A 10210-nucleotide genomic window follows, 5' to 3' on the forward strand; every position below is an offset into this window, starting at 1 on the left:
ATATAGCTTGAGTTGTGATCAATACTGATATATGTATACACTGGGTCGTGGATTGATTCAAGATAATATATATCGATTTATTTCTGTACATCTAACTGTGGACAACTAGTTGTAGGTTACTAACGAGGACAGCTGACTTATTAAACTTAAATCATCAAAATGTATTAAAGGTGTTGTAAATATATTTTAAACATACTTTGATATATATGTACATATTTGTTATAGGTTCGTGAATCGACCAGTGGCCAAGTCTTACTTCCCGACGAAGTAAAAAAATCTGTGAAAGTGAGTTATAGTCCCACTTTTAAAATCTAATATTTTTGGGATGAGAATACATGCAGGTTTTATAAATGATTTACAAAATAGACACAAGTACGTGAAACTACATTCTATGGTTGAATTATCGAAATCGAATATGCCCCTTTTTATTAAGTCTGGTAATCTAAGAATTAGGGAACAGACACCCTAATTGACGCGAATCCTAAAGATAGATCTATTGGGCCTAACAAACCCCATCCAAAGTACCGGATGGTTTAGTACTTCGAAATTTATATCATATCCTTAGGGTGTCCCGGAATGATGGAGATATTCTTATATATGCATCTTGTTAATGTCGGTTACCAGGTGTTCACCATATGAATGAATTTTATCTCTATGTATGGGATGTATATTGAAATATGAAATCTTGTGGTCTATTATTATGATTTGATAATATTTAGGTTAAACCTATAACTCACCAACATTTTTGTTGACGTTTTAAGCATGTTTATTCTCAGGTGATTATTAAGAGCTTCCGCTGTTGCATACTAAAATAAGGACAAGATTTGGAGTCCATGCTTGTATGATATTATGTAAAACTGCATTCAAGAAACTTATTTTTGATGTAATATATTCTTATTGTAAACCATTATGTAATGGTCGTGTGTAAACGGTATATTTTAGATTATCATTATTTGATAATCTACGTAATGCTTTTTAAACCTTTATAGATAAAATAAAGGTTATGGTTGTTTTAAAAATGAATGCAGTCTTTGAAAAACGTCTCATATAGAGGTCAAAACCTCGCTATGAAATCAATTAATATGGAATGTTTATAATAAATATGAACGGGACATTTCACATTGCAATCCTACAAACATTGAAGATTCATCATTATCTTTGGTTGATTCTTTCCTCAAACTTATAAATTCCCAATTGATTTTAATTTTATCTTTTAACATGGTTGTTGGCTAATTTATTTATGTTCATCTAGACTAAATACATCGTTGGATGTAATTTTTAGGATTGATTATTATATGTTTGATGATTGATAAGTTGAACACTTGATTGAATTGATTGATATTTGTGATTGTCTAATAGAAAGAGATTTCATTGGAGTCTATTGCAATTGTTCATAAAGTTCTAAGCTTTTAGTTGATTGATTGATTTGGTTGTCCAATTTAGTAACGTTTGTTGGAGTCTATCATATTAAGTAAATTGATTAAAATGTTTTAGATTCTTGTGCATTTAACCAGAGACGGTATTGAATCATAGGAAATAATTAGTTGAAGCATGGATAGATTGTATACAACAAGAGTTGGCACGATTGTTGATCTTAGAGAACCCTAGGTCAATTTTTGGGTCAATCGGTCAGTCAATTTGATTAATCACAGATTAGAGGTCTTAGGTGTAGTGACCCGAACTTTTCCATGATTATATATTAATTGAAAACTATATTTGCATGATTAAATATTTCCAACATGTTAAGAAATCAAACTTGTTAAGACTTGATTATTTGAAATGAGTTTCATGTAGACAATTGACCACCCAAGTTGACCGGCGATTCACGAACGTTAAAACATGTAAAAATGACATGACGATATATATATGGATATACATATAGTTAACATGAGATTATGATAAGTAAGTATGTCCATAAGTATATTAACAATGAGTTATATACATAAAAATGAGACTACTAAGTTAAAAAACTCGAAACAATATATATAACGATTATCGTTATTACAACGTCTTGCTAAATACATATGTATCATATTAAGATATTGTTACACTATATTTAACATAATAAAATGATAATTATATATATCATTAAGTATGTTAACAATGAACTACATATGTAAAACAAGACTACTAACTTAAGAATTTTGAAACGAGGCATATATGTAACGATTATCGTTGTAACGACATTTTAATGTATATATATCATATTAAGATATATTCATACATCATAATATCTTGATAATGTAATAATTTAACATCTAATTAGATATAATAAACAATGGGTTAACAACATTAAATGAGATCATTAACTTAAAGGTTTCAAAACAACACTTACATGTAATGACTAACGATGACTTAACGACTCAGTTAAAATGCATATACATGTAGTGTATTTAGATGTATTAGTACACTTTTGAAAGACTTCAAGACACATATCAAAGTACTTCTACTTAACAAAAATGCTTACAACTGCATTCTCATTCATTTTCATCAACAATTTTACTCGTATGCAACCGTATTCGTACTCGTACAATACCCAGCTCCTAGACGTATATACTATTGGTATATACACATAATAATTTGGCTCTTAGCAGCCCTAGATAGTCAAAAAACATGTGTAACCAACAATTAGACAACTAACATGACTTATGAGCAAGGAAACAAGAACTCCTTTTAACCCCACTCACCTTCACCACTCACCACCTACTCCATTTCACTTCCAATTTTCTTCCCAATTCTCTGTCAAAACACACACACTCTTCCATGAATGTCTAAGTTACTATTTTTCTAGCAAAAATCATCAAATACAAGCTTTGGTTATTACCTATAATCATCATAAAAACAATTACTCAAGAACACATCAAGAACACTTCCAAGTTTACAAGTTTACTTCCAAGTTTCCTAATCCATTCCAGGCAATCATCTAAGATCAAGAAACCTTTGTTATTTACAGTAGGTTATCTTTCTAAATCAAGGTAATATTCATATTCAAGCTTTGATTCAATTTCTATAACTATAACTATCTTAATTCGAGTAATAATCTTACTTGAACTTGTTTTTGTGTCATGATTCTATTTCAAGAACTTCCAAGCCATCAAAGATCCTTTGCAGCTCAAGTTATTTTTTCATCATTTCCAGTAGGTTTACCTACTACACTTGAGGTAGTAATGATGTTCATAACATCATTCAATTCATATATATAAAACTACCTTATTCGAAGTTTTAAACTTGTAATCACTAGAACATAGTTTAGTTAATTCTAAACTTGTTCGCAAACAAAAGTTAATCCCTCTAACTTGACTTTTAAAATCAACCAAACACATTTCCTATATCTAAATGATATGCTAACTTAATGATTTAAAACCTAAAAACACGAAAAGCACCGTAAAACCGGATATACGCCGTCGTAATTACACCGCGGGCTGTTTTGGGTTAGTTAATTAAAAACTATGATAAACTTTGATTTAAAAGTTGTTCTTCGGGGAAAATAATTTTTCTTATGAACATGAAACTATATCCAAAAATCATGGTTAAACTCAAAGTGGAAGTATGTTTTCCAAAATGGTCATCTAGACGTCGTTTTTTTGACTGAAATGACTACCTTTACAAAAATGACTTGTACCCTTTATTTCCACCTATAGACTTATACGTTTTCTGTTTAGATTAATAAACTTAATTTCAATATGAAACCATAGCAACTTGAATCACTCAAAACGGATTTAAAACGAAGAAGTTATGGGTAAAACAAGATTGAATATTTTTACTTGTTGTAACTAAGTGAAAATTGGTAACAAATCTATATTAATCATATCCTAGCTAACTCATATTGTATTATACATGTATTCTAATATATTATGTAATCTTGGAATACTATAGACACGTATGCAAATGTTTTGACATATCATATCGACCCATGTATATATATATTATTTGGAACAACCATAGACACTCTATATGCAGTAATGTTGGAGTTAGCTATACAGGGTTGAGGTTGATTCCAAAAATATATATACTTTGAGTTGTGATCTAGCCTGAGACATGTATACACTGGGTCCTGGATTGATTCAAGATAATATATATCGATTTATTTTTGTACATCTAACTGTGGACAACTAGTTGTAGGTTACTAACGAGAACCGCTGACTTAATAAACTTAAAACAGTAAAACGTATTAAAAATGTTGTAAATATATTTTGTACATACTTTGATATATATGTACATATTTGTTATAGGTTCATGAATCGACGAGTGGCCAAGTCTTACTTCCCGACGAAGTAAAAAATCTGTGAAAGTGAGTTATAGTCCCACTTTTAAAATCTAATATTTTGAGATGAGAATACATGCAGTTTTATAAATGTTTTACGAAATAGACACAAGTAAATGAAACTGCATTATATGGGTGAATGATCGAAGCCGAATATGCCCCTTTTTGCTTGGTAACCTAAGAATTAGTAAACCGATCTGCTAATTGATGCGAATCCTAAAGATAGATCTATTGAGCCTAACGAACCTCATCCATGGTTGCGGATGCGTTAGTACTTCGATGTTGTTTTATCATGTCCGATGGATTTCCCGGAATGATAGGGGATATTCTTATATGCATCTTGTTAATGTCGGTTACCAGGTGTTCACCATATGAATGATTTTTATCTCTATGTATGGGATGTATATTGCTATATGAAATCTTGTGGTCTATTATTACAATTTGATAAATATATAGGTTAAACCTATAACTCACTAACATTTTTGTTGACGTTTAAAGCATGTTTATTCTCAGGTGATTATTAAGAGCTTCCGCTGTTGCATGCTAATATATGGACAAGATTTAGTGTCAGCATGCTTGTATAATGTTGTTTAAAACTGCATTCGAGATTTATTTTGTTGTAACATATTAATATTGTAAACCAATATGTATTGGTATTGTGTAAGTGTGATATTTTTAGATTATCATTTCTGGATAATCTAGGTGGTGTCTTTTTAACCTTGTCGATAAAATAAAGGTTATGGTTTGGCTTAAAAACGAATGCAATATTTGAAAAACGTCTCATATAGAGGTCAAAACCTCGCAACGAAATCAATTAATATGGAACGTTTATAATCGATATGAACGGGACATTTCAGTTGGTATTCGAACGTTGGTATTAGAGAACCAGAATTTTTGCATTTGTGTGTCTTACCGAGTTTGTTAGGATGAATTAGTGAGTCTGGACTTCGACCGTGTTTTTCTTCAAAAATGATTGCTTAACATTTTTGTTGGAAATTATATATTATTAACATGTAAATATATTAATCTCTTAACGTGTTTGATATTGTGTGATAGATGTCTACCTCTAATACAAATCCCATCGACTCACCTAATAATAATGAAGAGTTGAATATACTTTGGGAAGATTCACAAATTCCCGAAGAGGAACCGGAAGAGGAGGAACCGGAAGAGGAGAAACCGAAAGAAGAGGAACCAGAAGAGAAGGAACCGGAAGAGGAGGAACCGGAAGAAGAAGAGGTTTCGGAGGAAGAAATATTGATACCTACAGTAAATTAATTAAATAAAAGAAAATCCTCAACCAACGGACCAAAGTTAAAAATGGTCAATGGTGTTTCCACCGAGGAAGGAAAATATTGGGAAGATTACCAATTTTCCGATGAATCGGATCCCGATGAGGATTCCGATGATGTTATAGAAATTACCTCGACCCAATTTAATAAAGAAAAAGAAAATAATAAGGGAAAAGGTATAAAAATTGAGAAACCTGATTCCAACCCCGATGAGCTTTAAATGTATCGGCAACCTCCGTATTTCCTAAATTGTAACAATAACCCGGGAACCTCTAAACCACCAGGTTTTTCTAAACCATTGTGGAAAACGATGGCTCGTATTAGAGGAACACCATATATCCCTAGAAAATTAGGAAAACGAACCAAGTCCAAAGAAGAAGAAACCAGTGATTCAGATTAGGGAGTTGTAATCACGTTGTGTATTATATGTATTATAGTGTGCTTGTACTTTTATATTCTATGTAAACATTTCTTGTATTGTTTGTTAATTATCTTTTATGAATCTATCCTTGTCTATTTTACAATATAAAAACAAAATGGACGTTAAGGGTAGACAACCGAATATTTTAGAAGACCTACCAGAGGATATGATTGAGGAAATCTTGTCTAGAGTCGGTCAGAATTCATCAGTACAATTAGTTATGGCAAAATTAACTTGTCAAACATTTGAAAGACTTTCCAGAAATGCCTTAGTTTGTAAAAGGCTTTCCTTTGATAGGTGGGGTATATCGCATTGGGGAGACCATAAGTTACGTCGTGTTTTCTTTAAAGCGTTAAATGCGGGGAACCCAAATGCAATTTTACGCTACGGGTTAAGAACCTATTTTGACTCGACATATCCCAACATAGGATTTCATGAGTTAGAAAGAGCTTCTAATATGCAACATAAAGAAGCATGTTATACTTACGGGTTAGTGATGTTCGCTTCTCACCAAAGTGAGAAAAAGAATATCGGATTACAACTATTAAATGAAACATTCCCACAGGTGACGGATTCAGTAGTTGGGGTGAGAAACAAGGTTTTTAGATTATTACGGGGCTGTTGGACATTACGAAACCCTCGTCCTTTTGACGACATTACAACATGCTGCCTAGCCAATAATCATAATGGTTACTTTCCACAAGACCAAGGATGGGAAGTCGTCTTAGTAAAACCAGAATGCATGACTTGTTTCTGGACTTATGAATTACGTGTCTTTATTTCTTTTGCTGAACAACTTGTGTATTAACTAGAATTGCCTTTATAGCTGCCGAGTAGCAAAGTTATTATGTGCTATATTTCATCCTATATGTATAATAGCAGTATTGTAAGTTTGTAAAATATTGTATAAAATTTGAACGCGAAATTTTATTATAATCAGTTTTTCATATAGAATTGTAGTAGTTGAATTGTATATTAGCTACTAAGTATGAACTTAACAGGTAGGTACTACCCGAATTAAAAACAATAAAAAGCTAATATGAAGAAAAAGCTTTTATAAATAAGTTCATACTATGCTACGAAATACTATTGACTACTCTTAAAATTCTATATGATTAACTTAATTCTTTTGGCCTATTTTTGAAGGAAATGGCACCAGCGACTTGTCAGAATTTGAACATGAGCGAGGAAGACTTCCGTGTTTTCCTTGTAGCAAACATAGCTGCAGTACAGGTTGCGATGCAAAATAACAATAACTCTGGATCTAGCAGTGGAACTAATTTCACAAGAAATCGTGTAGGATGCTCCTACAAAGAATTCACTGCCTGCAAACCTTTGGAATTTGATGGAACCGAGGGTCCAATTGGATTGAAACGGTGGACCGAGAAGGTTGAATCAGTGTTTGCCATAAGTAAATGTGCTGAAGAAGACAAAGTAAAGTACGCTACGCATACCTTCACAGGTACGGCGCTAACATGGTGGAATACCTATCTCAAGCAGGTAGGACAAGATGCTGCTTACGCACTACCGTGGTCAGCATTCAAGCAATTGATGAACGAGCAGTATCGTCCGAGAAACGAGGTCAACAAGCTCACGGTAGAGCTTAGAGGATTACGAACGCAAGGTTTCGATATCACCACGTACGAATGACGATTCACCGAATTGTGCCATTGTGTCCCAGAACGTTCGAAGACGAAGAAGAGAAGATCGACACATTTGTAAAAGGGTTACCGGAAAGGATTCAAGAAGATGTGAGTTCACACGAGCCCGCCTCCATACAAAAGGCAAGTCGAATGGCTCACAAATTAGTGAACCAGATCGAAGGAAGGATTAAAGAGCAGACGACTGAAGAGGCTAACATGAAACAAGTCAAGAGAAAGTAGGAAGAAACCGATGACAAGAGTCACCAATACAACAACAACAATCACAACCACAATCGCAATAACTATCCCAACAACCGCAACATCAATCGCAACAACAACTTCAACAAACGTCCTAACAACAACTACAATAACCGTCCCAACAACAATAACTACAACAATAATAGCAACAATAACAATCCCAACAACAATCTCAATAACAATAAATACAACAGAAACCAAAAACAGTCATGCCAAAGGTGTGAAGAGAATAACAACAAATACAATAGAAACCAAAAACAGTCATGCCAAAGGTGTGAAGAGAATCACCAGGGGTTCTGCACGACATTTTTCACTAGGTGTAGAAGAAATGGTCATATTGTGGCAAAGTGTGAGGCCTACGGACCAAAGTTTAACAAAATTAAAAGAACAAATAATGTCGGAACAGATAATGCCGCCATAGTTTGCTTTGTATGTGGAAAACTGGGCCACATTAGTAGAAATTGCCCGAATCAGGGGAATACTAGTTGGCAGGGCCGCGGAAGAGTTTTCAATATTAATACCGCAGAAGCGCAGGAAGACCCAGAGCTTGTTACGGGTACGTTTCTTATTGAAAATAAATCTGCTTATGTTTTATTTGATTCGGGTGCGGATAGAAGCTATATGAGTAAAGATTTTTGTGCTAAACTAAGTTGTCCACTGACGCCTTTGGATAACAAATTTTTACTCGAATTAGCAAATGGTAAATTAATTACAGCAGATAATATATGTCGGAATCGAGAAATTAATTTGGTTAGCGAAATATTTAAGATTGATTTGATACCAGTAGAGTTAGGGAGTTTTGATGTGATAATCGGCATGGATTGGTTGAAAAAGGAGAGAGTAGAAATCGTATGTTACAAAAATGCAATTCGCATTGTACGAGAAAAAGGAAATCCCTTAATGGTGTACGGAGAAAAGAGCAATGTGAAGCTAAAGCTTATTAGTAATTTAAAGGCGCAAAAACTAATAAGAAAAGGTTGCTATGCTGTTCTAGCACATGTCGAGAAAGTACAAACCGAAGAAAAGAACATCAATGATGTTCCCGTCACAAAAGAATTTCCCGATGTATTTCCAAAAGAATTACCGGGACTGCCTCCACACCGATCTGTTGAATTTCAAATAGATATCGTACCAGGAGCTGCACCAATAGCTCGTACTCCATACAGACTTGCACCCAGTGAAATGAAGGAACTCCAAAGCCAATTACAAGAACTTTTAGAGCGTGGTTTTATACGACCAAGTACATCACCATGGGGAGCTCCTGTTTTGTTTGTCAAAAAGAAGGATGGTACATTCAGGTTGTGTATCGACTACCGAGAGTTGAACAAACTTACCATCAAGAATGGTTACCCACTATCGAGAATCGACGACTTATTTGATCAACTACAAGGCTCGTCGGTTTATTCGAAGATCGATTTACGTTCCAGGTATCATTAAATGCGGGTGAAGGAGGATGATATTCCGAAGACTGCTTTCAAGACGCGTTATGGTCATTACAAGTTTATGGTTATGCCGTTTGGGTTGACTAACGCACCAGCTGTGTTCATGGACCTCATGAACCGAGTGTGTGGACCATACCTTGACAAGTTTGTCATTGTTTTCATCGATGACATACTTATTTACTCAAAGAATGATCAAGAGCACGAACAACATTTGAGAAAAGTGCTAGAGTTGTTGAGGAAAGAAAAATTGTACGCTAAGTTTTCAAAGTGTGCAATTTGGTTGGAAGAAGTTCAATTCCTCGGTCACATAGTGAACAAAGAAGGTATTCAAGTGGATCCGGCAAAGATTGAAACCGATGAAAAGTGGGAAACCCCGAAAACTCCGAAGCATATACGCTAATTTTTAGGACTGGCTGGGTACTACAGAAGGTTCATGCAAGATTTTTCCAAAATAGCAAAACCCTTGACTGCATTAACGCATAAAGGGAAGAAATTTGAATGGAAGGATGAGAAGGAGAAAGCGTTTCAATTGTTGAAGAAAAAGTTATCTACGGCACCTATATTGTCATTGCCTGAAGGGAATGATGATTTGTGATATATTGTGATGCCTCAAAGCAAGGTAATTTCTTATGCGTCCAGACAATTGAAGATTCACGAGCAAAATTATACGACTCACGATTTGGAATTGGGCGCCGTTGTTTTTGCATTAAAGACTTGGAGGCACTACTTATATGAGGTCAAAAGTATTATATATACGGACCACAAAAGTCTCCAACACATATTTAATTAGAAACAACTGAATATGAGGCAGCGTAGGTGGATTGAATTGTTGAATGATTACGACTTTGAGATTCATTACCACCCGGGGAAGGCGAATGTGGTAGCCGACG

The sequence above is a fragment of the Rutidosis leptorrhynchoides genome, chromosome 2 (assembly GCF_046630445.1).
Source record: "Rutidosis leptorrhynchoides isolate AG116_Rl617_1_P2 chromosome 2, CSIRO_AGI_Rlap_v1, whole genome shotgun sequence".
In the NCBI taxonomy this organism is placed as follows: domain Eukaryota; kingdom Viridiplantae; phylum Streptophyta; class Magnoliopsida; order Asterales; family Asteraceae; genus Rutidosis; species Rutidosis leptorrhynchoides.